This window comes from Bactrocera oleae, chromosome 4 (genome assembly GCF_042242935.1).
Source record: "Bactrocera oleae isolate idBacOlea1 chromosome 4, idBacOlea1, whole genome shotgun sequence".
Lineage (NCBI taxonomy): Eukaryota > Metazoa > Arthropoda > Insecta > Diptera > Tephritidae > Bactrocera > Bactrocera oleae.
Window position 1 is genome coordinate 36,186,587 of NC_091538.1, and position 27,037 is coordinate 36,213,623.

Sequence of the window (27,037 nt, forward strand, 5' to 3'; positions counted from 1 at the left end):
GATAAAACTTTGCGTGAATAATGCGATTAAAGTATGCCACCATGTGGCCAAAAATTGTCTAAATCGAACCAAAACTGTTCAAACCCCTAAGTACTAAATATGTGGACCCCAGTGCCTATAGTTGACCTTCTACCGAAAATATCAGTCAATCCACAAAGAAATCTCAAACGAGTATACCATTTGACTTTGCGAGAGTATAAAATGTTCGGTTACATCCGAACTTAGCCCTTCCTTACTTGTTTTACCTATTTTCGTGTTAACGTATTGCCACATTTTTTTACTATCTTTGGATATTTTTTTAACATATTTACTTTCGTAGTTATTTTTGGCAAGTGTTATAACTCTCTTTAGTATTTTACAGTACGCGTTATATTCAGATTTTAGTTTTACATTATTTCTATCCACGTTCCACAGTGTGTATAAAGTTTCTTTTGTTTTACATGATTTTTTAATACCTTTAGTTATCCATTTACTCCTAGGTTTGTTATTGTTCTTAGTTTTATTTACTTTGGATCTTGAAACATCAATAATATTCTTTATATTTTCAATTAGAAGCTTAAAGAAAACTTCTGGATCTTCTATATCGAGCATATGAGACCAATCATATAAGCTACTATTTATTTTTATAAGATTGTGGTTAATGAAATAGGTTTCATTAAGCAGAGACTTTATAGGGAACAAATCAAGAGCAACAAAAATAGGATAATGATCTGTAAAAACATTAGCATAAGTAAAGGATCTGATTTTCTCAATATTTAATTTAACAACAAATTTTTCGATACAAGTACCCCCTAAGTCATTAGGTCTGGTTACACCATTGAAATATGGTAAATAGACACGATCTAATAGATTATTTAAATATTCATTTGTAGCAATATCAGAATTTAATAAATTGATGTTAAAATCCCCAACTAGAAAATGATTGTTCCCATGCTTGTTTTCGTCTAAAAATTTAGTTATTTCATCTATAAAGTTTTCTTTAGGAATATCATGACATCTATATAAACCCGATATTTTAACATTTTTATTACCTTTCAAGTTTATTATCGTTGAGATAATTTTCACGTTATCAATTACATCTATCTCAACATCATGTTTTAAAGATTTTTTAATATATAATAAATTACAACGCCATCAGCTCTATTATTATTGCTACTATTATAGAAAATATTATAATCATTCATTTCAAAAAAAGTATAACAAGTAAGCTGCCAAGTCTCCTTACAGGCAATAATATCTGGTTTATTACAAGATGTTCAATAAATAACTCTAATTTGTTGAAATTTGTATTTAGACTTCTAACATTTAATGGAACCATCAAGAAATTGTTACTAGATAACGTATTATTTAAATTATATAAATCAGTATAAATTTCTTCAATCTGCATTTCTTCTTTATCAATTATAGGTTTTTTTGTAAAGACCAATTTCCAATTTTACCTAGTGACTTTGGTATCGATGGTTTCACCGGATAACCAGTATTGTTTATTATTTTATTTAGAATATTAAAGATATATTCACAACATGTATCCATAGCACAATGATTAGTTGGGCGATTTTCCCGATATTTTTCATTATAGTACACGCAGTACTTTTATAGGTAATAGTTAAATGATCACCAGCACACCTAAGACATTTGACCTCATTCTTACAATTTTTGTGTTTGTGGTTTGATCTTCCGCATTTATAGCATAAATTAAAATTAAAAAAATCATATACTTGGCAGCATTGAGAGCCAATGTATAATTTAAATCCGCATTTTTTTAGATGTAGGTATGACTCAGCTCCAGTATCAATGATCGGATTCCAGCTTTGTTCCTGTAGTCCGCGATGATGTTGAAAGCTCTATCAATATCTAGGAAATTCCTATTACATATATCCTCGCATAATTCTTCTTTGTTTAATTCATTTGTCACATTAGTAACTTTTATTTTAGGAAAATTAAGATGCTCCAAGTCAACACAATAATCACACCCAGTTTTTCACTTTAGACCGATTTAACTTATTGTATATCATTTGTGTTTTTACATTTAACAGAAACAAACCCGTCGTTATTTTTTCGAACGTTGCTGATTGGTATTGTTAGATATTGTTAATTTCATTTTTACTTTCTCCAGAGTTTCACCATTATCATTATTTTTAGCTTTAACTATTATTTTAGGTACTCTTTCATTAATATTAGTATGTCGTTTAGCAATGTCAGCATATGAAATTCTTACATCACTTAATAAATTCCCTTTTTCCACCAGGTTGTTCAGTAATTTATTTCGTTCCTGTAGCTCTGAATTTAACTGTCTTAGTAGTTCATTTTCCATTTTTAGAGCTGATACATCTGCAATATTTTTTGATGTATTGAGTGTTAAGTGGTGGCATAGATCATTATGTAATTCCTCTTTTTGGTAGAGTTTTTTTTGCGTGATTATTTTTCTGGTGTTTTCATCCAGTATGTTTACATCAAGCTGTTTTTTTGAGGTTAGATCTTCATGTGCATGTTTCGGACAAATTACAAGCATTTCACCAACATAATGTCCCTTTGAATATTTATTGAAATCACCTTCATGATACACATTTTCACAAATTATACAAATCACAATTTTAGGCACATTTAAATTTGAATGACATGAAAAAACTTTGCACGCATTATCAGTGCGACCTTTCTGGCCCGCCATAGGGTTACCATATTAAATTTTATTGTAATTTATTTACGATTTCATTGAATGATGGATGTTTAATTCTTTCTTAACATTTTTAATTATGTAGTTTTGCCAGTATCTGAAGGAATTTCCCGGGCTTTAATCATTGCAAGTTGCAAGAGTATAAAATGTTCGGTTACCCCCGAACTTGGTCCTTCCTTACTTGTTTCAATTGGTTTTACCAACCCGTCCTCGCTTACGTGATTAACTCATGTATACTTCTGATCTTTCTTAAATTCAACCACTTCAGTTTTTAATTTTTTACAAATGTATCGCACCCAATATAAATAAATAAATGAAGTCATACATACTTGCTGATAACAACTTATCTGAAGCTTATACACACCAGTAGGAGGTAACAGTGTCTTTTTTAATTCGGATGTATCGTCGGATTCAACATTGCTGCAATCGGTTAAAGCGGCTTCGTTGTGACCCAAAAGAAACGAACGAAGACGATATTTAAATTCCTATTAGTCAGTATGGTCGTGAAGATCGCCATTTTTTCTTATGTTTCCAAAAAAGTGTTCAAGAATGCATTGATTTAAGCGATAAGCTAATATGTATTTTGAATTATTATTTTAAAGTCGGCATATAAGAGTTGAAGAGCGTTATTTGATTGAATAATACTATGGTAAATTATAAAAATATTCATTGCGAATTCGTTCTTATTTTTGTAAATGACAAAAACTTAAATAAATATATCATGATTCTTTCACTCCATATGCTCCGCGCAAATATCCGCCAATAGCTATATATTCGTTATGACCTTGAAAATTTGGTGGAAACTTTATATAATAAATAATAGAATAATTTCGTTTTGGTTCCAACAGTGTTCCCGCGTTCTGCATTTTTGCTGACCTCTCTTAACACATTGGCTGTTTTGACGAAATCCTTCACCTGCCACCCGGTGAATGTTTTTTGTTAAATCCATTTGTTCCCATAGTTTTTATCATAAAACCTGCAGAAATCGCCATAGTGCCTTGTGGACCACATTTTTTTGCAAATATCAGCGTACCCAAAAAACATTATCCAATTCACGTCGCATAAAAGCAATAAACAACCCAATATTATTAATTTCTCTCCTAAGGAAAGAAGATCCATTTTTAATAGAGGAAACAATATTTAGGATATACTTAGGCTTTCCAAAATCACTGTGTTGGGCACTTATACAAGATCCCACGATAGTAATTTCTGGAAAACAGCTACTCTTTTCGAGATTCGGGTGAGTGTTCATGCATTTAAATGAAGAATAATTTTACTAAATATTGGTGTACTATTTCTAGTTTGTTTCAGTATTATATTTTTTAGCAAATTAGTCATACCAAACTGCTTCGAAATAGCCATTTATCTGCCATTAGCCAGTCTAGCATATGTAGAAATATCACACATAACATGGTATTTGTGACTTCGATGAAAACGGCATTGAGAAGATTGAAGACTTTTATTTCAATGATAACTCTACAGTTTGCACAATCCAATAATACACCACAATAAATAAAAATTAATTAATTTATTGTAATACTTAATTTTTTTTTTTAAACTGCCTCTGATAATTTTAAAATTGTTATTTATAGAATCAGCAACATTCTGGAAACATTAAGGGATTTCTATAAATTTTTCCCCGTTGCTCATATTCTTCATCGCAGCCATCATCTCTGTAAACATTCCTTCATATTTCGGCTTTCGGCCACGAGAGGTTGATGGCATCTCATTAACAACAACTGCTGGCCTATCCGGACAGATATAAGATTCATTCTAAATGTAAAAAATAAAACATCGTTAGATTTGATTTACTTATAAAAAATAACATATTTTTTACAAAGACTTCTACCTAATAAATAGGTATAAGTATAAACATACTATGCGCAAACATCTTATTTACATCAGACACTCCATCTACCACGGTCCTTCCAAACGTTTCCATTGCTCGCTCTTCCAAATTCAACGTTTCCGTTTGCTGCAGGGCACCTCCACCTATCAGGATTCTGTCCACTTTAACTTTTCTTACTCTCGACCGTATTTGGTTTTTCCAATGGTTTAAACCCTGTAAGAATAAGCAAAATATTTGTTACAATAAAAATATCTTTATGTAGTACAAGTATATATGTATTGTAGTATATCATATAAAGATTTACTTCCTTCCATTTGGCAGGTTAAGAAAGCTCTATCCACACCTCTTAATTTTGGGTCTCGGGATGGATCTCTAGGAATGCTAGTGAGCATTTTATCCGCTCCTTTGTAGTGCGTAATGATTTTGCAAATATAACATTTAATTATATACGGATAAGTAAAAATAACAGAAAAAATTTATTCATTTATTTAAATCATTATAGATATTAATCGATTATCGGTTTTTATATTGTAAACAACTCAATAATGTATAAGTTAAAAAATCACTTTAAAATAAATTTCGTAACCTTTGTGATTCAGAGTCAACATTTCATTTTTATTGATAATTATATTTTTTGGCTGTGTTAAAGAAAATTTAATATTTGTTATCGACACGTTCGTTCTTACTTGAAAGATTTGCAAATTTTTGGTGACTGTCATGTACTGAATTGCAAAATCGTTTCTAGTCACAAAAAATTGTCTCTAAATTAAAATCTCAATATTAGAGACTTGTGACTGTATCGAATTCCGATATTACTCAGCTTTTATTTAAAAATTATTATAAAGATATTTTTAAGTTTAAGCATATATTTAAATCAATATATTCGAAAAATTTCTATATTCATAATATTAGAGCTGTGGACCGATATCCGATTTAATTCATATTCAATACTAAACCACATTATATTCAAGAAAACATATCCACTCAACTTTATTTGAATATCGCTCTTATTAAGGTCAACTGTAAACTGGAGGCTAAGGGAACTATAGATCCGATTTTATCCATTTTTCAGAATCCATTTTTCCATCAGAAAATATTATTACCAGAAAATGATGCTTTCTGAATTTCATTAAGAAATCTCACAGATAGATATTTTTGCGAAAAATTGATTTCGACTATTTTTCGATGTGAGATGACATGGTATGAATTCACTATTTGTACAAGCCTTTTTCCATATCCTATTTGGTTCTTAATTTATATACTGTGAGGTGAAACAATCAGATGTAAATTGTGTTATATGTGTAGTAGACGTGGTTGTAGTTCGATTTCATCCATTTTCTTACTGTAAAAATATAATGCAACGGTTATATGATGCTTCAAATGGTTCAAACTATTTAATTTTTGTACCATTTATACTATAAAATTTAGTACTTCTGACATGTTTATTTCGTTAATTAACGCACTTTCAGTAGTTTTCAACATAACTGTACATGAGATATATACATTAAACTTAGTAGTTAAAGGTTAAAGACTTTTAAGCTGCCTGGCAACATATTACAGCTTTGTACTGTGATATGTGGCTTAGTTATAGCCCTTTATAGTTTTGTGAACATGACAATGGTCTAATTCCGTCCATCTGCAATACCAACTTCTTTAAGGGATCAAGGAACGCGTGCACCAAATTTCATCGATTTCGCAATTTTTACTCAAGTTATCTTTTACACAGATTGTCGGACGGGCAACAGTCACTAGGAATTTAACTCGTCTTGTCGTCCTGATATAATTATACTTATTTATATATCTTTCTTTATTAAAGATCTAAAAGGAGTAATTCATATACCAGGTATAGAAAATGGAAAAATCAATAACCCATATATTCTTCATCCCAAAATACTCGAAATAATTGGATGGGATAAGAAGAACGTATAGAATGATTTAAAGATGAATGCACCAAATTTGATACAAATTGATCGGATGATGAGTTTGGTAAACTAAAATATAATATTATATTCTGTTTACCAGTTCCTTCTATTCACTTATTGACTTTAGAGCCATTTTTATCGTAGGGTACTAGTGGATCAGCATAATCTGTTTAATTGATCCCAGCCCATGCAAAAGCTCTATAAAATATGGGACCATAAACAGTCAATTGCTTAAATTTTCTAAAGAATGTCAAATCTGCACTTTAAATCAGTCATGGAAAAATACGCACAATTATTCATTTTTCCGCCCTTTCAACTCTAGTCGGCACTTTACGCGCAATCGACTATTTTTTCCCACTATTTGACGAAAACACTCGGTATGTATATACATACTACAAGTATATCTAAAATCTCTTTGTAATGAAATTATTATATGCGACTTCAAGAATATGATATTTTAAGTACAACTCCAATTCATTGAAAAATTTGCCGCTGAAATTAACACATACACACCGTGCAACTCATAAGGCACGGTGGGATGAACGATCAACCTGATGTAATATACACGTATTAAAGAGACGTTTACTGTTTTTTTTTGTGTTAATGAATTGTTTGAAAATAGTTATTTTTTATTAAAAATTTATTCGAATTTGATTAATTTCGGCACTTTCAACAACAATTTTTAAACAAAATTCTGCACAATTAAAAACTATATCTGCTTCACATTATCCATTATCATCTATGTCTGCAATATCCTCGGTATCTTCATCAGAAGGGATTGGTTCGTTTTCGAAAACCTGCTATATTATCTAATACTGAATATGGATATTTGTAAAAATTTTCTGACGCAAATAAAATCACATTTATTTTAAATGAGGAAATATAGGGCTAAAAAACTATTGTCAGCACCACGAATCGCAACAACGTTTGCATGTCAAGTTTCTATATTTTTTTTATATTATAATGTTAAAGTTTATATAAAATTTGACAGAGTATTTTGATTTTTTTGACTATATGATTATACCATCTAGTATTGTTGTTCAAGCATATTTCATTAAAAAAAATACAAATAACTTAACAAAAATTAAAATTTTTACAATATTTTTATTATATAACAGGTGTACTGGTATAAAAATTTTACCATATTTTTTTTATATAACAGGTTTACTGGTATAAAAAGATCGTTTTTTTGTGAAAATTAAATACTAATTTTGAATTGGAAAGTAAAAACAAATGTATTCAAAGTATTGACCATTTGCTTTTTACATATTTTGACCACCTTACTATGCCAATAGAAATGTTCGTCTTTTGAAGCACTACTTCTACCCATGAATCGAAGTGCTGCTCAGCCATCGCGTGTCCCATAGATGAAAACAAATGGAAATCGGAAGGGGCCAAGTCTTTGATTTTATCCTGAACCGATTTTGGTTTGTGTGCAGCTGCATTGTCGGATTAACCCATGATTTTCTCCATTTACGATTCTTAAAATAAATCCACTTTTCAACGCCAGTTGATGCACAACTGATTTTCTTTCTTTTGTGTCTTTGAAGCAAAATTTCACAAGTATTATTTTAGTTTTCCATTTATCTTTTATTCAATTCGTGCCACATGAATTTTCACCATTTTCCACACTTTTGGATATTTTCACCCGTAGAGATCACAATACCATCTGGCATTAGCCATAGCATACTCATCAAATTTTTGTGTGTCTATTTTATGTGCACTTGAAATAGTTTCCAATATAACTTTTAATCCATAGATGAGATCTTTTTGTTATGTCTGCAGCCAATTTCGGCTATTGCCAAAATTAGCTTTCAGTAGATGAGATCTTTTTGTTATGTCTGCAGCCAATTTCGGCTATTGCCAAAATTAGCTTTCAGAATGTCTACCAACAATTACGTTTGAAATCTTTCTTGAATATATCTTTTTGTTTGTGCTTCTAACTCTTTTCTTATTTCGATCTCTTTTGTCTATACTTTTTACGGGTAATTTGTACGCCAAATGTAAAAGAAATTTCTCGATTTGATTCTGTTATTTTGTAAACTTTTTTGTATTTCCCTGCACGTGTTGGAGAAATCTTACTTTATCAAAGTATTTTCGAAGCGTTCCTTTTTTTCTTAAGCCTGTAGTGTGGTGTTTGCTGCGTGAGCTATGGCGTCCTCACAAAAAGTACCTCAAAGTAGAACGCATTTCTTCAGTTCTCCTTCGTTTAATCCTCTCACTACTCTATTTGTCGAAAGTTTGAGCGTTCCGCTTAACCAATTCTCAATAGTTTTAAGGAAAACACTTTTTTTTCTTTAAGCTTTAGACCATTTTTCTTTGATATATGTTTTAAAATATGCAAATCTTTGTTTCAAACTCGTTATAATATCAGATGGCCAAAAGGTAGTTTTCTAAATAATTTAGCTCTTCATCCAAATTACGCAAATTTTGCTGCTCATTTTTATTAATAACCCAACGATTACCCTCCTCCCGCCCAACCGAAGCGAGGGGCGCAATCCGCATACGTGCGGAATTAGCCGAGTCAGAAAAGGCAAGAGAGTTTTTTAAGTGTTGAGATCTAAAACTGCTCAGCTACAGAAACAAAAATTTCAACAGCTAAGATCTAAAGTTACAATATAATAAATTGTTACATTTTCATTTATTAAGAGAAAACAATAAAGTCTTTTTAATTTTGAAAAGTGAGTCAGATAAGTCAAATGTGCTGGAATGAGAATTAAAATCATGACATATACGGCGGAATGGCTCGTTTAGTTCAAAATTTGATCTACAGGATTTTAGCAGTAAAGGTCTAAACTGCCTCGAAAGGCGAACCGGGATATTAAATTTAATTTCAGACAGGAGAAAAGAACTGCAAACAGTTCCATTCAAAAGTTTCACTAAGAATATTATGCCAAGCATTTCCCTACGACTAGAAAGTGTAGGTAGATTAATAAGTTTTAAACGACAAGTGTATGGAGGTAGACTTACCCTAGCATCCCATCGGAAATGCGCTAAGGCGAAAAGTAAAAATTGTTTTTGAACCGACTCTAACTTGTCAGAATGGATTTGGTAGCTAGGGTTCCATACCACAGAGCCATATTCCAATATAGGTCTAACCAAAGTTGTATAAAGTGTTTTAGTAATATACGGATCTCTAAATTCTTTAGACCAACGTTTAACAAAACTGCGGACAGCTTTTGCTTTCAAGACCATGGTATCAATATGAAGACTGAAATTAAGCTTAGGGTCAATATTAACTCCCAAATCAACATAGTTAAAAACTTGCTCTAGAATATGGTGTTTTATTACATAATCACACCATGCAACCAAATCGTAAAGATAATTTCGAGTCACTATTTTTACGCCAAAGGTATGTACATAAAGCTAAAAATATTAAGTTTATAAAATTTTAAAGAAAAATTTTAGAAATGAAACTTCTTTGCGCTCGTTGAGCTGTAATTCCAGTATCGGGCTCACGCAGTAGACTTGACGGACACAGTAGCCCAACGAGCGAATATTTTATTATTGTCGGAAACATGGATAAACAATGAAGAAGCTGTGGATGTGCCAAACTTCGATTGTGTAGTCCATTTCAAACGTCCCAATGTAAGAGCCGGTGGGGTAGCTGTATACTTTAACTCCACTGACAGAATAAATATTGTCACTCCACATATGAATATGAATTTACAACAAATTACCTGGTTGGCTGTGAATGCTGCTGCAGTTGAAGATATTTGTGCGGCCGAATGTGTCATAGAATGCGGACAGAGTGTGGCAATAATTGTTCTCTACATCACTCCGAACCAGAGGATTAATGATATAATAAAATTCATACATAGAGCATTATTGGCATATACTCCCTCTGGTGCAGCAGAATTAGGAGAAGATTTGTACACTATGCCAATGATTTTAGACATGACAATAGAGAGCAATTTTCTCACGCTATTTAAATAATTTAAATAATACAACCACGAGTTTTCATTTCATATTTTTCAAACCACAAACCAATTGTGTCTTTTCTTTAACATGGAAGTATGGAAGTGAATGAATAGATTTTTTATAATTGGAGGCGAAAAAACCAACTATCTTTTTTCATTAACCTAACACCCTTAAAAATTCCAGAATAATGAATAGTGGCTTCTGTTATCGGGGAAATATTTATATCTCATAAAACTTGCTAGCTAGGGTATTTTTATTTCAAGTGCCCATCGAGGTCCATGAAGTTTCACTTCTATCGCCTAGCTTTCTAGGCTGTTTGGTTTTTTTTTATGACTTCCAATCTTAACACATTCTTTCTAAATATTTTAGCTACTATTGCTTAATAACCTTTTATTTTAAAAAATGGACTTTTGGCCGGCTAATACTTAATAATCGAAGTACATACATATGTGCGACGTGATTGCATTTTTCAGGATATTTTGAAGTTATTCGGAGAACTTTACTTCAAATACCATCATTAATATATTATATAAGGAGTAAAGTCAACCGGATGTTTCAAAATCCTGATATTAGTTATATGGGGGTAGGGTAACTTTTCATCTAATTCTATCCATTTTCGGCCAAACATGCACCATTATTAAAAAATCACGCTCTACCAATTTTATTAAGATAATTACATATTAGCCGATTAATGCGGTATAAAGGCAGCTGAAAACTGAAAATCGTTATCTTAGATATATAAAGGCTAATAGCAGTACTGACTCGATCCAACCCATTTTTGACACACAGACAAACTATCAACCAGACAAGCGTAGAACGCTGTCCGTTGTGGTACCTTAAACTCCTATAAAATAGATCATGAGAACCTTACAAATCGACAAAGCGCTTTGAGCGTATCACAAATTTGTTGAGTCGGCTAATGCCAGATTCGGTTATGTCTGCTAGCCCGCCGAGATGCTTTAGCCTCAGTCTGGACAATTAAGGAGAAAGTGCCTGGATGTTTTCACCTCACCCTCCTCTAAACAACTTTGACAACTAGCGTCTGACAAGACTTTCACTCTCACTGCCCTTTGCTAAAGGCAAGTAGTTCAGTAGATCTCCAACGTTCTACTCAAGGCAAAGGGATCTCGTAGTCGCAGAGGAGGTGGCTAGCTCATCGCCTTTGCAGTTATTAGCGATTTCGCTATGAACCGGCACCCAAACGAGTCTGATGATGAAGTAGCGTAATGCTGTTTCTAGTGAGAACAGACACTCCTTGAATAGCTCTGCTTTAGCAGTGAATGCTTACTTCGCTGAAAGAGGCTGCGTTTCGTAGCAGTACGTCTACCGCCAAAATAGCCACTTCTGCTAAAAAAAATATGAACTTACTATATGTAATATGCTCACTCAGAGACGACACTACTTTTGGCGTCATTTGTTTCAATTCGAAATAAAAACAACTGTATAGTCATTAAATTGGGACCTTTATTTAACATATCAAGTGATCCAAATCAAAGTTTAGAAGATCAATTTAGTAAATCCATTCCAATGTGTCATATTAGTGCTGTAGGACAGAACATACCAACAAGGAAGCCAAAAGAAAAACCGGGCCCAGAGGAAAGATAGGGCCCACTCCTTACAGGAATTATACATTTTATTAACTATCTTCCCACTTACTACCTTAATGTTTTCTTGTTGATGTTGGATGGAATATATTTGGTTTTTACGATTTTAAAAATCAGTAATGTATAAATAAGTTTATGCATAGAATTTTAGTCAGTTTTTTCAGATTAAACCGATATCATAGGAATAGCAAAACTTGAAAGTTAAGAAGAAGACCGAAACATCTCATTCAAATATTTATTTATTGATCTAATTAATGAAAAACGGTTATTTTGAAATCTGTTGACTATCATGATTAAGTTTTTGAACATTCTGTTTAAAAACCTCCAATCTTCAATTATTTGGAACTGAGTTTTTCGAGCTTCGGTTGCAGCGAAAATCCAATTTTTCGACTAATTTTGCCTCTAGGAACAATGTAGCTAGTCCTGAAATCCTGCCCTGTGACGAGCATGATCGATGAAAATTCTTGATCATTGCTAAAGCATTAAACGAACGTTCACCACTTGAAACAGGATCGGGTAAAGTGCAAGATATTCTAAAAGCGGAGCGTGTGGAGTAAGACGGGTTTCAAAATTTGCATCGTAAATGTGTCTGAGGTGAATAGCTTCTTCATTGGACAACTTATCATATACATCAACAGAATGTACTTTTTTGAAAATTTTTTCTGCAGCTACCTTGAATTTGGGAGCGTTCGAGTTGGCAATCACGACAGCAGTGTTGCAAATTTGTCAAAGTATCACCAGAGAATGTAAAATATAGAGAAGGTCCAACTACGGACCAGCGTGTGAATTGTCAAAACCTAACAAAAGGCGATGAGGGTATTTCACCACAGTCTTCTCGGAAGGAGAAATTTTAACAGTGGCGCGTGAACAGAGCAGAGCATTGTATGAAAATTATGCTCAGAAGTTTGCATTGATATTACAGTCGCATGTTAGCTTATATTTTTATACGTTTACGTGCAATCATATTCATAGATATGAAATTCCTTTTCTGAATATTTATGATATCATGAAAAATGTATTACATTTTAGTTAAAATATATTACTTTTTTTATTTATGTTTGATAATATGAAATGCTTTCATATAAGTACATATGTATGCATATGTATCTGCTATGTTTTGCTATATACATACATACATAAGTATATAACACACTAACATAATATCTTAAAAATCTTAATATATTTAAATAGTAATATATGCAAATCACACCTTTCATGACTTAAAGCTTACATACATACATATGTATGTACTTATGTAAGTACTATTCAAATTCAAATCAAGTTATTATCATTTATCAATAATAACATTTGCGCGCACTGCTCTATATGTACATAAGTACATATATATATATGCGTATGACATTGCCACACAAATAATGGATACACAAACCTACATTCATATATTCGTACACATGTAAATATAATGTCATCCACAAAAACTATAAACATTGTTTTATAAAAACAACAATCGTCACAAGTCAATATGTCAGCTGAATAGGCGAAGCCCAAATTTATAGTAAATCAAACAACAACAACATTTTCATTCATGAACGCAGGCGTACTTCCAACAAGCAACCTCGCTTCATTCATAAAAACAGACACCCTCTCATCTCCCCGAGCATGCGTTTGCCCACTAGCTTCTTTTCGCGACGATGGCAAAAGCTAAAAATCATAAATTAAACAAATTTCTGATATTTCCTCTAGCAGGGAAAAGTTGCAACCCCGCAAACCCACAAAACACAGAAAATATTGACAAAACTGGCAACAAAGCTTTTGTCGATTTAAAATATTTTTCAATTTTAAAATATTTTTCAATTTTAAAACATTTTTCCATGACGAAAATTTCCGTCAATATGTATGCATGCTCATACATAAACATACATGTTTACGATAGTTTGTTGGCAAAGCTGTTAGAGCGGCAAGGGAAGCGGTGACAATCGGCGAGAGTTCGTTTATTTTTCGGCACATCTCGGATTTTCTACCAACAACACAATGTTGTGACGCTTTGTCGTCGCGTCAGTCCTTTGACAGATTGACTCTTTGACATAAAAGCAAAGAACGTTAGCTTCGATCATTGGTTGACCGTGTCAACGGAGATTTCACATGAAGTAATGAATGTTCATATATACATACATATGTTGTTTGTAGACAAATTTACAAATATTTTTACACATGATATGAAAATGCCGACGGCAAACCACAATTCTATACTTTTATGACTCCATAATGGTGTGAAGCACTTGAATTATTTTAAGAAATATATCAAAATATGTTTAAATTATTATTAATAACTCACAAGAAAGTGAAAATGAATTAACATAAAATAATTTAAAAATAATAATAAATAATAGTTCAGAAAAAGGAAATATGTTTCAAATAGCATATCAATATTCCCAGTTTGGCATACATATTATATTCTCTTCAATATTCGCCGTTTGGTTATGTTAAGAGAGCGTATATTTACAGATTCACCGCTGTTATAAATGCGAGAAATGTTATTTGTTTCTCGTGCATGTGAGGTGAACTCCTTGATAAAATCCTACAAATTGTTCGCTGTCGAACCTGCACCTTCTCGTTGTTTCAAGTTCTCTGGTTGGACCTTCTCTGTATTTCACGTTCTCTGGAAATAGTATTGTCAGAGAACGTAGATTATAGAGAACAGAGAACGTAGATTATAGAGAAGGTTCACAGTGTGGCCATTAGCAAAATATTTCACGTTTCGCAGGGGAACTGAAAACGATGAGCGTGTTTCACCACAGAGCACATTTAACCAGAGAACTTAAAACAATGAGAAGGTGCAAATTGAATTTTGTATGATGCTCGATTGGTTGGCTGAAAATTTGAGATCAAGGAGTTCACCACTTTCTGTATAGTTTTGCTGTTATTTAACAGAAATGAGAATTTTTAACAACGTTCTCTGACAAAATACGTATCTACCAATATAAAGAGAAAAATTAAATGAAATGAATGAGAAAACAAGAAATACAAATGCCACTTCACATATGCATGATTATTTTTTGCCATATAAACGATTTTTATGATGAAAAATTGATAAATTATTATTTTTTTGCACAAATGCTACATTGATAAAATGTGAAAGATTATGCAAAAAATTATATTTTACTATTTTCATAATTTTCTAATTTCAATTTTTACAGAATTAATAATCTATGTATGTACATATGTACATCAATATGTTATATTATATAATATAATAATATATTATCAATTATCAATAAATACATGTGAGCGCACTGCTCTATATGTAAGTATGTATGTACAAATATACGTATGACCGCGCAAAATAAGTAAAGTACAAAAACAACAATTGTCTCAAATAGCATCAGCCCCAAAAATCAATATGGCAGCCAATTTTACAAATCCTAAATTTGTAGTAGATCACACACCAGCAACATTTTCATTCATGAACGCTGGCGCCCAAGCAATAAGCTAAGTCGTTTCATTCATAAAAGCAAACGCCTTACACATCTCCCCGAGCATGCGTTTGCCCACAAGCGTCTTTTCGCGACGATGGCAAAAGCTAAAAATCATAAATTGAACAAATTTCTGATATTCCCTCTAGAAGGGAAAAGTGACAACCCCTCAAATATGAGTATTAAAATATTTTAGAATAAAAGTGACAACATAGTAAATTTGTCGATTTACAATTCAAGAAACTTCTTAAAGAAAATATTCAATATTCCTCTGATTTATGTATACAGTAAACCCGGTGTCTTGCTGCATCTCACTTTTTGGGTCGGCTTTAGAATAACGTCCCACGCTTTCGTGGATAAAATGGGTATGGACGGATAGAGGAGATCCTCCAGATCAAGAATATATATAGATATAGCCGCGGGAAACTTATAGTTTTCGAGATATTTACGTTTAAAGTTGAAAATTTCAACTATTTAAAGTACGTATTTTTGCGATTTAAAATGAATTATACACTTGTATTTTTCACTTTTATATCCACTAACACTTGACTAATTCGTTTTTAGAAATTTTTTTTAATTAGATGCTGCAAAAATAGCTTTATTTCAATATTTAAATCATTCTTCAATTTTATTAATTTTGACAATAACAAAATGGTTGTGAATGTCAAAACATCAGTGTTGCCATACTAATATATTTTGTAAACGAAGAAAAATAAAATAAACAGAGAGATTGTACCCTAGATACAGGAAACAACGCAAAAATAAGTTCTGCGCAAAAAAACCTTGATACCCCCGGTGTTGGATCGACCAGGGTTATTTTTTTGAAGCGCGGCCGAAGGCCGCCAACGCAAAAAGGAGTTCTGCGCAAAAAAACTTTGATACACCCCGGTGTTGGACCGACCAGGGTTATTTTTTTCAAGCGCGGACGAAGGCCGCCAACGCAAAAAGAAGTTCTGCGCGAAAAATATTTTGATACACCCCGGTGTTGGACCGGCCAGGGTTATTTTTTTTGAAATGCTTTGTAATAGTTTATTTCTCTAGGTTTTGGATTCCTGTATTTGGGGTATTGTCTGTTTGAATTTCTTTCAGTTCAATTACAAAAGATGTCGATAAGGTAACACTGGTTATTTGAAATTTTGCAACCCTTTTGTTATTGTCAGAATTAATAGAATTTAACAATAATTTAATTATTGAATTAAACTATTTTTGCACTATATAATGTAAAATAAATGTGTACAAACGAATTAGTGAAGTGTTAGTGGATATAAAAGTGGAAAATATAAGTGTATAACTCATTCGAAATGGGAAAAATGCGTACTTTAAATAGTCGAAATTTTGAACTTTAAACCCAAATATCTCGAAAACTATAAGTTTCCCGCGGCTATATCTATATATATTCTTGATCTGGAGGATCTCCTCTATCCGCCCATACCCATTTTACCCCCGAAAGCGTGGGAAGTTATACTAAAGTTTTCCCCACTTTTTTTCTAAATTTTTTAAAGAAAACGGTAATTTTTTTTAAATACATAGAAATAACCCAGCACTTAACCGGGATTGACTGTATTTGTCAAAGAATTTACGTAAGTACGTTCGAATTTTTTGTACACACATTGACATTGCACTTGCCAATATGCGATGTATGTTTGTAAGAGTGTGTATGGCACATCTCGGATTTTCTACCAACAACACAATGTTGTGACGCTTTGTCGTCGCGTCAGTTCTTCGACAGATTGACTCTTTGACATAAAAGCAAAAAATGTGTCAACGGAGATTTCACATGAAGTAATGAGTGTACATATCTACATAAAAATACATACAAATGTGTAAACGACATAATATATGTATGTCCTGTTACATATGTTTACACATGCATTTGAAAAGAATAATTGAAGCATGAATGGGAAATACCGACGGCAAAACACAATTCTGTACTTTTATGACTCCATAATGGTGTCAAGTACAATTAATGAATTATTTTAAGAAATATATCAAAATACTTTATTAGTAATAATTTAAAAGTATTTTGATATATTTCTCATAATAAAGTAAAAATGAATTAACATAAAATAATTTAAAAAATAATAAATAATAGTTCAATAAAAGGGAATATATTTCAAATGGCATATCAATATGCCCAGTTTTGCTCACATATTATATTCTCTTCAATATTCGTCGGTTGGTTATGTTAAGAGAGCGTATGTGTACAGATTCACCGCTATTATAAAAGCGAAAAATGTTATTTGTTTCTCGTGCATATTATATTCATAATATGTAAGCAAAACTGGGAATATTGATATGCCATTTGAAATATAATCCCTTTTATTGAACTATTATTTATTATTATTTTTAAATTATTTTATGTTAATTAATTTTTACTTTATTGTGAGTTATTAATAATAATTTAAAAATATTTTGATATATTTCTTAAAATCATTCATTTACTTGACACCATTATGGAGTCACAAAAGTAGAGAAATGTGTTTTGCCGTCGGCATTTCACATTCATGCTTCAATTTTTCTTTTCAAATGCATGTGTAAAAGTATTTATGTACGTAAATATGTACTTACATATATTATGTCGTTTGCACATTTGTATGTATTTGTATGTATATATGTACACTCAATTCTTCATGTGAAATCTCCGTTGACACGTTTTTTGTTTTAATGTCAAAGAGTCAATCTGTCGAAGGACTGACGTGACGACAAAGCGTCACAACATTGTGTTGTTGGTAGAAAATCCGAGATGTGCCGAAAAATAAACGAACGCTCGCCGATTGTCATCGCTTCCCTTGCCGCTCTAACAGCTTTGCCCACAAATCATTGTAGGTATGTATGTTTTTATATGAACATGCATACATATTGACGAAGATTTTTGCCAGCCACGGAAAAATATTTTAGAATTGTGAAATATTTTAAATCGACAAAAGCTTTGTTGCCACTTTTGTCATTGTTTTCTGTGTTGCAGGGTTGTCACTTTTCCCTTCTAGAGGGAAATCAGAAAGATGTTCAATTTATAATTTCTAGCTTTTGCCATCGTCGCGAAAAGACGCTTGTGGGCAAACGCATGCTCGGGGAGATGTGTAAGGCGTTTGCTTTTATGAATGAAACGACTTAGCTTATTGCTTGGGCGCCAGCGTTCATGAATGAAAATGTTGCTGGTGTGTGATCTACTACAAATTTAGGATTTGTAAATTTGGCTGCCATATTGATTTCTGGTGCTGATGCTATTTGAGACAATTGTTGTTTTTATACTTTACTTATTTTGCGCGGTCATACGTATATTTGTACATACATACTTACATATAGAGCAGTGCGCTCACATGTATATATTGATAATTGATAATATATTATTATATTATATAATATAACATATTGATGTACATATGTACATACATAGATTATTAATTCTGTAACAATTGAAATTAAAAAATTATGAAAATAGTAAAATATAATTTTTTGCATAATCTTTCACATTTTATCAATGTAGCATTTGTGCAAAAAAATCATATTTTATCAATTTTTCATCATAAAAATCGTTTATATGGCAAAAAATAATAATGCATATGTGAAGTAGCATTCGTATTTTTTGTTTGAGGTATTTAATGTTTCTCTTTACGTTGGGAGATACGTATTTTGTCAGAGAACGTTGTTATAAATTCTCATTTCTGTTAAATAACAGCAAATATTACAGAAAATGGTGAACTCCTTGATCTCAATTTTTAAGCCAACCACTCGAGTATCATACAAAATTCAATTTACACCTTCTCGTTGTTCTAAGTTCTCTGGTTCAACAGAGTTGGGCAAAGGCTTGCAACTTAGTCGTGTCGCCTTCAAATACCCTTTTTATTTGCCGAAATCGTTTTGATTCGCAGTACGTCACTAAGTACAAACTTTTGCCTGGGGCTTTTCCCTGTTTGAGATTAGAGCCAGCACTAAGTCGTAGCTCATCTAGTGGTGACTCTAGTTGGGTGTGCCCGCCTGTCACTGTCACTTATGGACGTTCTAAAGTAGCTTTAGGAAGTAGAGAAGAAGAGGACGACATAACTTTGAAGGAATTCGAAAGATATTCCATTTTAGAGGATAATAGATTAGGATTAGAACCACAAAGGAACGACGAGGGCTGTGCATTAGATAGCCGCGAACGATTTGCTCGATCAGCACGTTACTATCAAAGTAATGCGCTTAAATTGAATTGAAAGATCGAAGAGTTAGAGGGGTGATTAGAGATTTAGAAATTAAATATCAAAATCTTAGAAAAAGTGCAATAATTGCGGATGAATCTTCAAGCTCTGATGCTAAAACATTCGCTAGGATGTTCGTCACGAAGCGCACTGTAGTGATGAGGAAAGGACATTGGCACAAAATATCAATTACATGTCCCACAAATCTTATAGTTTTATGCGTGACGATTTAGGTTTCGCTTTACCAAGCAAGAGCCCCCTTTTGCGATGGCGCCCCATTAGGTATGTTGTCCCTGGCTTCGATGCCAATGTCATATGAAATTGGAAAAAATTTCCAAAAAATGCCCGTTTAAGAACGAAATTGCGTTCTGTTATTTGACGAAATAACAATAAAGTCCGACCTAACTTATAATAGAGTTAGAGATGTTATTGATGGGTTTGTGGATTTTGGGGAAGGCCATCGTGAAATGACTTTAGGTAATAAGTGTTGTTTTTTTATGATAAAAGAGTTAAGTTCACATTGGAAATATGTGTTTTCATACTATATTTCCAAAAATGGACTTTCTACAAAAAAATTGGAAGAAATTCTGAATAAAAATATTGCAGCACTAAAGTCAATTGATCTAAATGTAAAGGCTTTAGTCTGCGATCAAGGGCCTGCAAATTCTTCATTTTTTAATTTGCTAAAAATTTCTGAAGAACCCCCTTTTATATGCACGAAAAAACTAAGAATGATCTCTTTGACGATTTAGATTGCAAAAATTTTGTTTCGAAAAATCCGTTAAAATATCCGCTGTTAAAGAACGACTCCGGGAAGGTCCAACGCCTCTATGATTATATAAAGTATCTTAAGTCAATGAAACTTCCGACCAATGCTCAAGTAAAATGTATTAATGGGTTCTGTTCCACAATTATTGGAATGATACAGTTGAGCGAAGAGCTATTTAGGGATCAAAAGGAATTAAGTTATATATTCCTTGGGAAAATTAATCGTTTAATTTCAATGAAAATTTTGAGACAAAATTTTCAGGACAAGGGGGCTAATTGCGAGGATGATGACGATATAAATTTAGATTGGATCCTAGGCCCCGAAGTTCGTCATCTAGATATACAGGGAAACGAACCGGAATATGAGCAACTCGACTTGGAAACATTTACAATTCCAGACGTGAATGTTGTTGAAGAGGACGACAAAGCTGACGTCCAAATGAAGCGGTATTACACAGGCTATGGTATATACCAGAAAATTCTGCGTAAGATTCATTTCGAAAAATGCACTAAGGCAATGACGAAGACACAGAGCGATTTAACGCTGTATTCGGAGGCCCTAATCAGAGCAAAAAATTAAAAGGATGACAGCGATTTAAGGCTAGTCAATCCTAGTGATAAGGTCTTCGAAGTGTGTCGACTGCAGATGATGTGGTACGTCAAGCTCTTCAACAAATACGCTCAATATCAAAATGTTCGGTGTCTGATGTTGTCCGCAATAAAAGAAAAAACGGAAAATTTTTTTCCCCAATGGTTTGACCCAACTGATGAGTGTTTCGCTCATAAAATGAAATTGTTAGATTATTTAGTGACGGTACTTTTATATAAAAATTCAAAATGATTTGTGAAGCAGGAAGTAAATAGGGAACGACATCGGAAGCGCGATGCTAAACTAAAAAAACTTAATTAAGTTGCAAGTCAAGACCCTTTGTTTAAAAACCATCTTACTTTTGGTAATAAATTTATGAAATAAATATTTAAATATTTTATTGTTTATCATTTTATTCTATTTACAGTTTTTTTTATTCCACTTTTTTCTCTACTTTCAGTTTTCTCTGTATACTTCCAGGTGTTTTTATATTCTTTTTTTTTAGCATGCCAACTGAGCCTAGCTTTTTTTAAACACTAACGTTGAACTCAATCAAGATGGATTAAATTGTGTTTAAAAAAGCAGGTGAAATAAATTACTTAATTTAATTAATAAGTCGTGTGAGGAATTTCCATTGTAAATGGACAATTTTGTAAATCGGCATTATTATACTCTCGCAACCTGTTGCTACAGAGTATAATAGTTTTGTTCACCTAACGGTTGTTTGTATCACCTAAAACTAATCGAGTTAGATATAGGGTTATGTATATATAAATGATCAGGATGAAGAGACGAGTTGAAATCCGGGTGACTGTCTGTCCGTCTGTCCGTCCGTGCAAGCTCTAACTTGAGTAAAAATTGAGATATATTTATGAAACTTGGTAGACATGTTTCTTGATACCGTGAGACGGTTGATATTGCAGATGGGCGTAATCGGACCACTGCCACGCCCGCAAACGCTATTATTCAAAAACAAATAAATTGCCATAACTAAGCTCCACAACAAGATACAAGACTCTTATTTGGTATACAGGATCACAATAGGGAGGGGCATCTGCAGTTAATATTTTTTTTTTAAAGTGGCCGTGGTCCCGCCCCTAATAGGTTTAATGTGCATATCTCTTAAACCGCTAATGCAATAATAACAAAATTCACTGGAAGCAAATGTTTTGAAAACTTCTACCCACAGTGTGAAAACGGGTGAAATTGGGTGGCAACGCCGCCCACTCCCCATATAACGGTAATGTTAAAAACTAAACACGCCAGAGACATTAAATTTTATCTCTGGGATGGTATGAGATGGCTTTATAGGAACCACGTTCCAAATTAGCTGTGCCACGCCCACTTTTAGGTGAAAACCCATATCTTGAGATCTGCTTAACCGATTTCAACCAAATTTGGTGCATGACGTTCTTTTCATATTTCTATGTCATAGTGCGAAAATGCACGCCTATTTCGCATATAACACCATTTTCAATTTCATCTGATTCTTTCACTTTCCACTATGCAAATCAGGCAACAATGACTGTATCGAGATAAAACTTTGAGTGAATAATGCGATTAAAGTATGCCACCTTGTGGCCAAAAATTGTCTAAATCGAACCAAAACTGTTCAAGCCCCTAAGTACTAAATATGTTGACCCCAGTGCCTATAGTTGACCTTCTACCGAAAATATCAGTCAATCCACAAAGAAATCTCAAACGAGTATACTATTTGACTTTGCGAGAGTATAAAATGTTCGGTTACATCCGAACTTAGCCCTTCCTTACTTGATTTTTTATATTTTTGTTTAACATTTAATTTCATCATTTTACAAATGTAAAAAGCTTTCTTTGAGTAAAAAGAATGAATCAATAAAATTTGCATATATTTTCTGAAAATAAAACACTTGTCTTTGATTTATAGTATAGTACAAATATACATTTATTTGTATAAACATATAATAGTAAAAAGCATATTGAAATATATTTGTACGTACATATTTACGGAGGAACATTCTCTAACAATATATTGAATATTTTCTTTAAAAAGTTTTAAATATATAGTTATGTGTACATTTAAAGAAATATGAAAGAAAAATATTTGTAAATTTGTCTACAAACAACATATGTATGTATGTAAATATGTATATAAACTAATTGCTTCATGTGAAATCTCCGTTGTCACGGACAAACAATTGCGGAAGGTCATATATTTTGTTTTCATGTCAAAAACTCAATGTGTCGAAGGACTGACGCGACGACAAAGTGTCACAACATTGTGTTGTTGGTAGAAAATCCGAGCTGTGCCGAAAAAAATTAACGAACGGCCGCCGGGTGTCACCGCTTTCCTTCCCGCTCTAACAGCTTTGCCTACAAACTATCGTAAATATGTATGTTTATGTATGAGCATGCATAAATATTGACAGAGATTTTTGTCATCGAAAAATATTTTCGAATTGTTAAATATTTTTTAATTGTAAAATATTTTAAATCGACAAAAGCTTTGTTGCCACTTTTGTCACTTTTCTTCTGTATTTTGTTGGCCTGCGGGGTTGCAACTTTTCGCTTCTAGAGGGAACATCAGAAATTTGTTCAATTTATGATTTTTAGCTTTTGCCATCGTCGCGAAAAGACACTTGTAGCAGAGAACGTAAATGAATAGAGAAGGAGCAAATGTTAGCAGTACTAAAATGTTAATTACGATGGAGGAACATCGAAAACGCGCAAATTGGAAAATAAAATTTCACCACAACTATCAGGGTACGAAACGAACTACACCACTCTATAAGCAAAATGTACATACATACATATGCGCAGATGTTCTTTGATATGCGCATAAACAAAAATTGAAATAATAAAAACGAAAGTAATTGACCTCCGACAAGAAAATATAAATAATGAGGGAAATAATACTAAAATAGAATTCAAATATCATTTAATAAAAAAGAGTTATAAAAAAAAAAATAGTATAATATATAAAAATATGATAGGATTTGAACTTAGGCAAAATATTTCACGTTGCAATAAAGAAGTCTGCTATACAAGCAGCACCACAGACAATATTCGAGCTACTTTGTCTAATCTGTGAACTCAAACAGCTATTGCTAATTGCCTTCCTTCATTCGCATGTCCAAATATATTTGCATATGTGTACACATATGTACATATACATATGTATGTCCCTCAATATGTCTTTCGCAAAAAATCAAACATTCGCACAAGTGACAAAAAAACGTAGACGCACCATCATCGGCCAATAAAATTCAAGCGAAGTCGCGGCATATTTTCTAAGTATTTCATATTACAACGACAACAAATTCATTCATAAGGAACGTGCGTCTGCTTCAAAGCAAAGTGCGCTCGTTCATAACTCTGCGCCGCGCTATTTTTTCTGTGCGCCTGGTAAACCACATTTGGTTTTCATATAGAATTCCTATCGCAAATGCGCGATATGAATGAAATTGAATTTGAATTGAATGTCTTCAGTAAAATTGAAGAATCAGCAAAATTTCAATTTTACAATTTGTATCACTGAAAGTCCTATCATCCCCCTCGCATTTGTATGTTGCCCACAAGCTGCTTCCTCAAAACATTTGCTAAAAATCAGAAATTGAAGAATTTGTCTGATGTTCACTTCAGAAAGGAGAATTGGCAACATGACCTCTTAGCGAGTTTAAATAATATTTATATTTTTGCATATTATGCACTATTTATGGCATTAAATTACAAAATTTATATTAAATTGCCATTCATATGAAATCATTAACTACTTCTATATATTCTAAGCACAGTCCATATAGTACTTTTATATGTTTACTTATTATCATTATTTCATAGTTTGTCGATTTAGCCCATTTTATCTAAATACGACGCTATGTAAATGCAGCCCAATCGGTAATCGCACTATTTCAAAAGAGCATAAGTCAATTTTCAACAGCAAAGCCCTGCAAAAAGGACAAACGAGACAACATAGCCGATCGACATTGTCGTAAAATTGTTGATTGAAACAAATTTTGTCAACTCCGCCACGATGCGCAAAATTCGGCGTCAATATGTATGCGAGCTCATATGTATATATGTATGTTTGTCGACAAAATCGTCATTTGGTTACTTTCAACAACACAATGTCTGCGCGAACTCGCCGTTATTTCGTTGGCTTGCCTCTATACACAGAGGCGTTCTAACTGAAGACTCTTAGTATATTATTATGTTGCTTATTTTGTATTGAAAAATACTGATGCATTTATGAATTATTTTCGTAATATAATATATATTATATATATATATATATAAATACACATATATTCATACCTATAATCGTTTTTAAACTAAATTCGATAAATAAAATATATATCTGAAATAATTATGTGGCAGCGCGCCCCGATCCCTCCTTGCCTGCGATCGTTCAACTCGCAAAAAGCAAAAAGTGTGGACAAAAGTCATTGCTTGTGCGGGGCAAGAACAAGCAAGCATCAGCGTACGTGTACTCATGAATGTATGTGTGATTATCACATTTGTGTAAATACGCATAAATAAAGGAATATGCAATAAACCCAAACATATGAACATATTTTCCTGAAATATTTTAATTATCTCAGGAAGTTTAATATGCTATTAAAGTAATTGAATTATGATATGCTTAGATTCCAATTAATAAAATAAAAATTAAATAAAATTTCAGTATCATGAGTTTTAGGATTCGAACGTATAGGTTCGTATTCGGATTGTGCTTAACCCCTTCCCGCTTACGACCTCAGCCACCACAAAAGTGGAAATGTGGCCGCTTAGCCACCGTTTTATTGTTATCCTTTGTTTAATAAGCAATTGCTCACATAACGCACATACATAAGTTGGAAAAATTGCCTATTAAATGTTTATTTTATTATGAATTCTGGGGTTTTTACCGGTAATACAGATTTTTAATTCAGAAGGCTTTTCATAATTATAAATTTGTCATTTCATAGAAATTGAAAACATAAATCTAAATAGGTATGCGCAACGATTTTTCATATAGGAATATTCGTTGTGTCTATTTATAGCATTTCGCACATTGCGTGGTGTATTTTTATTTTTCGAAGTTATATTTTTCGATGTTCCCTCATCTGGAACTACAAATTAGTACTCAAAAAGATTTCATTTAACATTTGCTCCTTCTCTACTCATCAACATTCTCTGCTTGTAGGCAAACGCTCAGGGATGTGAGGGTGTCTGTTTTTATGAATGAAGCGAGGTCGCCTGTTGAAAATACGCTTGCGGTTATAAATGAAAATGTTGTTGTTGTATATTTTACTATAAATTTGGGATTCGGCTATTTGGCTGACATATTGACTTGTGACGATTTTTGTTTTTGTAGAACAATGTTTGTAGTTTTTGCGGGTGACATATATACATATGTACGCTTGGACATACATATGTAGGTTGGTTTGTGTATACATTATTTATTCGGCAATGTCATTTATACATACATATGTATATGTGTGTACACATAAATCAATGCGCGCACATATAGTGTATTGATAAGTGATAAAATCATTATTTGAATTTCTGAATGCGTACATTCAAATGTGCATGTTCAGATATACATGCATATAACTATATAAGATTAGTTTGATAAAAGATGTATGTATATGTTGTAATAAATTTACTCACTATTAGTAACAATTATAATACAAAATATTTATTAAGAATGTATATTATGTAATAACTAAATAAAATTATTAAATGCCCAAATTGACTATAAATATTATTTTGAAAATTTTATTATTTAATTAGAATGTTATCAGTTTTGCATGTTTTCATAAAAATTCGCAAAATGATATTCATATCAATAAATATACGCGTATTAAAATATAAGCCAAAAGAGTAACATGCGGCTGTAAAATCAACGCAAGTCTCTGAGCATAATTTTTATTCAATGCTCAGCTCTGTTATTTAACAGAAATGAGAATTTATAACAGCGTTCTCTGACAAATTACGTATCTCCCAACACAAAGAGAAAAATGAAATGAAATGAATGAGAAAACAAAAAATACAAATGCCACTTCACATATGCATGATTATTTTTTGCCATATAAACAATTTTTATGATGAAAAATTGATAAAATATGATTTTT

General features: G+C 32.4%; 1 long non-coding RNA gene across 1 annotated transcript; it reads right to left on the reverse strand.

The window, feature by feature from the left end:
• Positions 1 to 4,166: 4,166 nt before the first annotated feature.
• On the reverse strand, positions 4,167 to 5,347 carry LOC118682834 (uncharacterized). The gene is made up of 3 exons (XR_004978641.2): positions 4,828 to 5,347; positions 4,524 to 4,736; positions 4,167 to 4,447 (listed from the first exon to the last, which is right to left on the reverse strand). It is a non-coding gene; the product is annotated as an uncharacterized lncRNA (long non-coding RNA).
• Between the last annotated feature and the right edge of the window lie 21,690 nt (positions 5,348 to 27,037).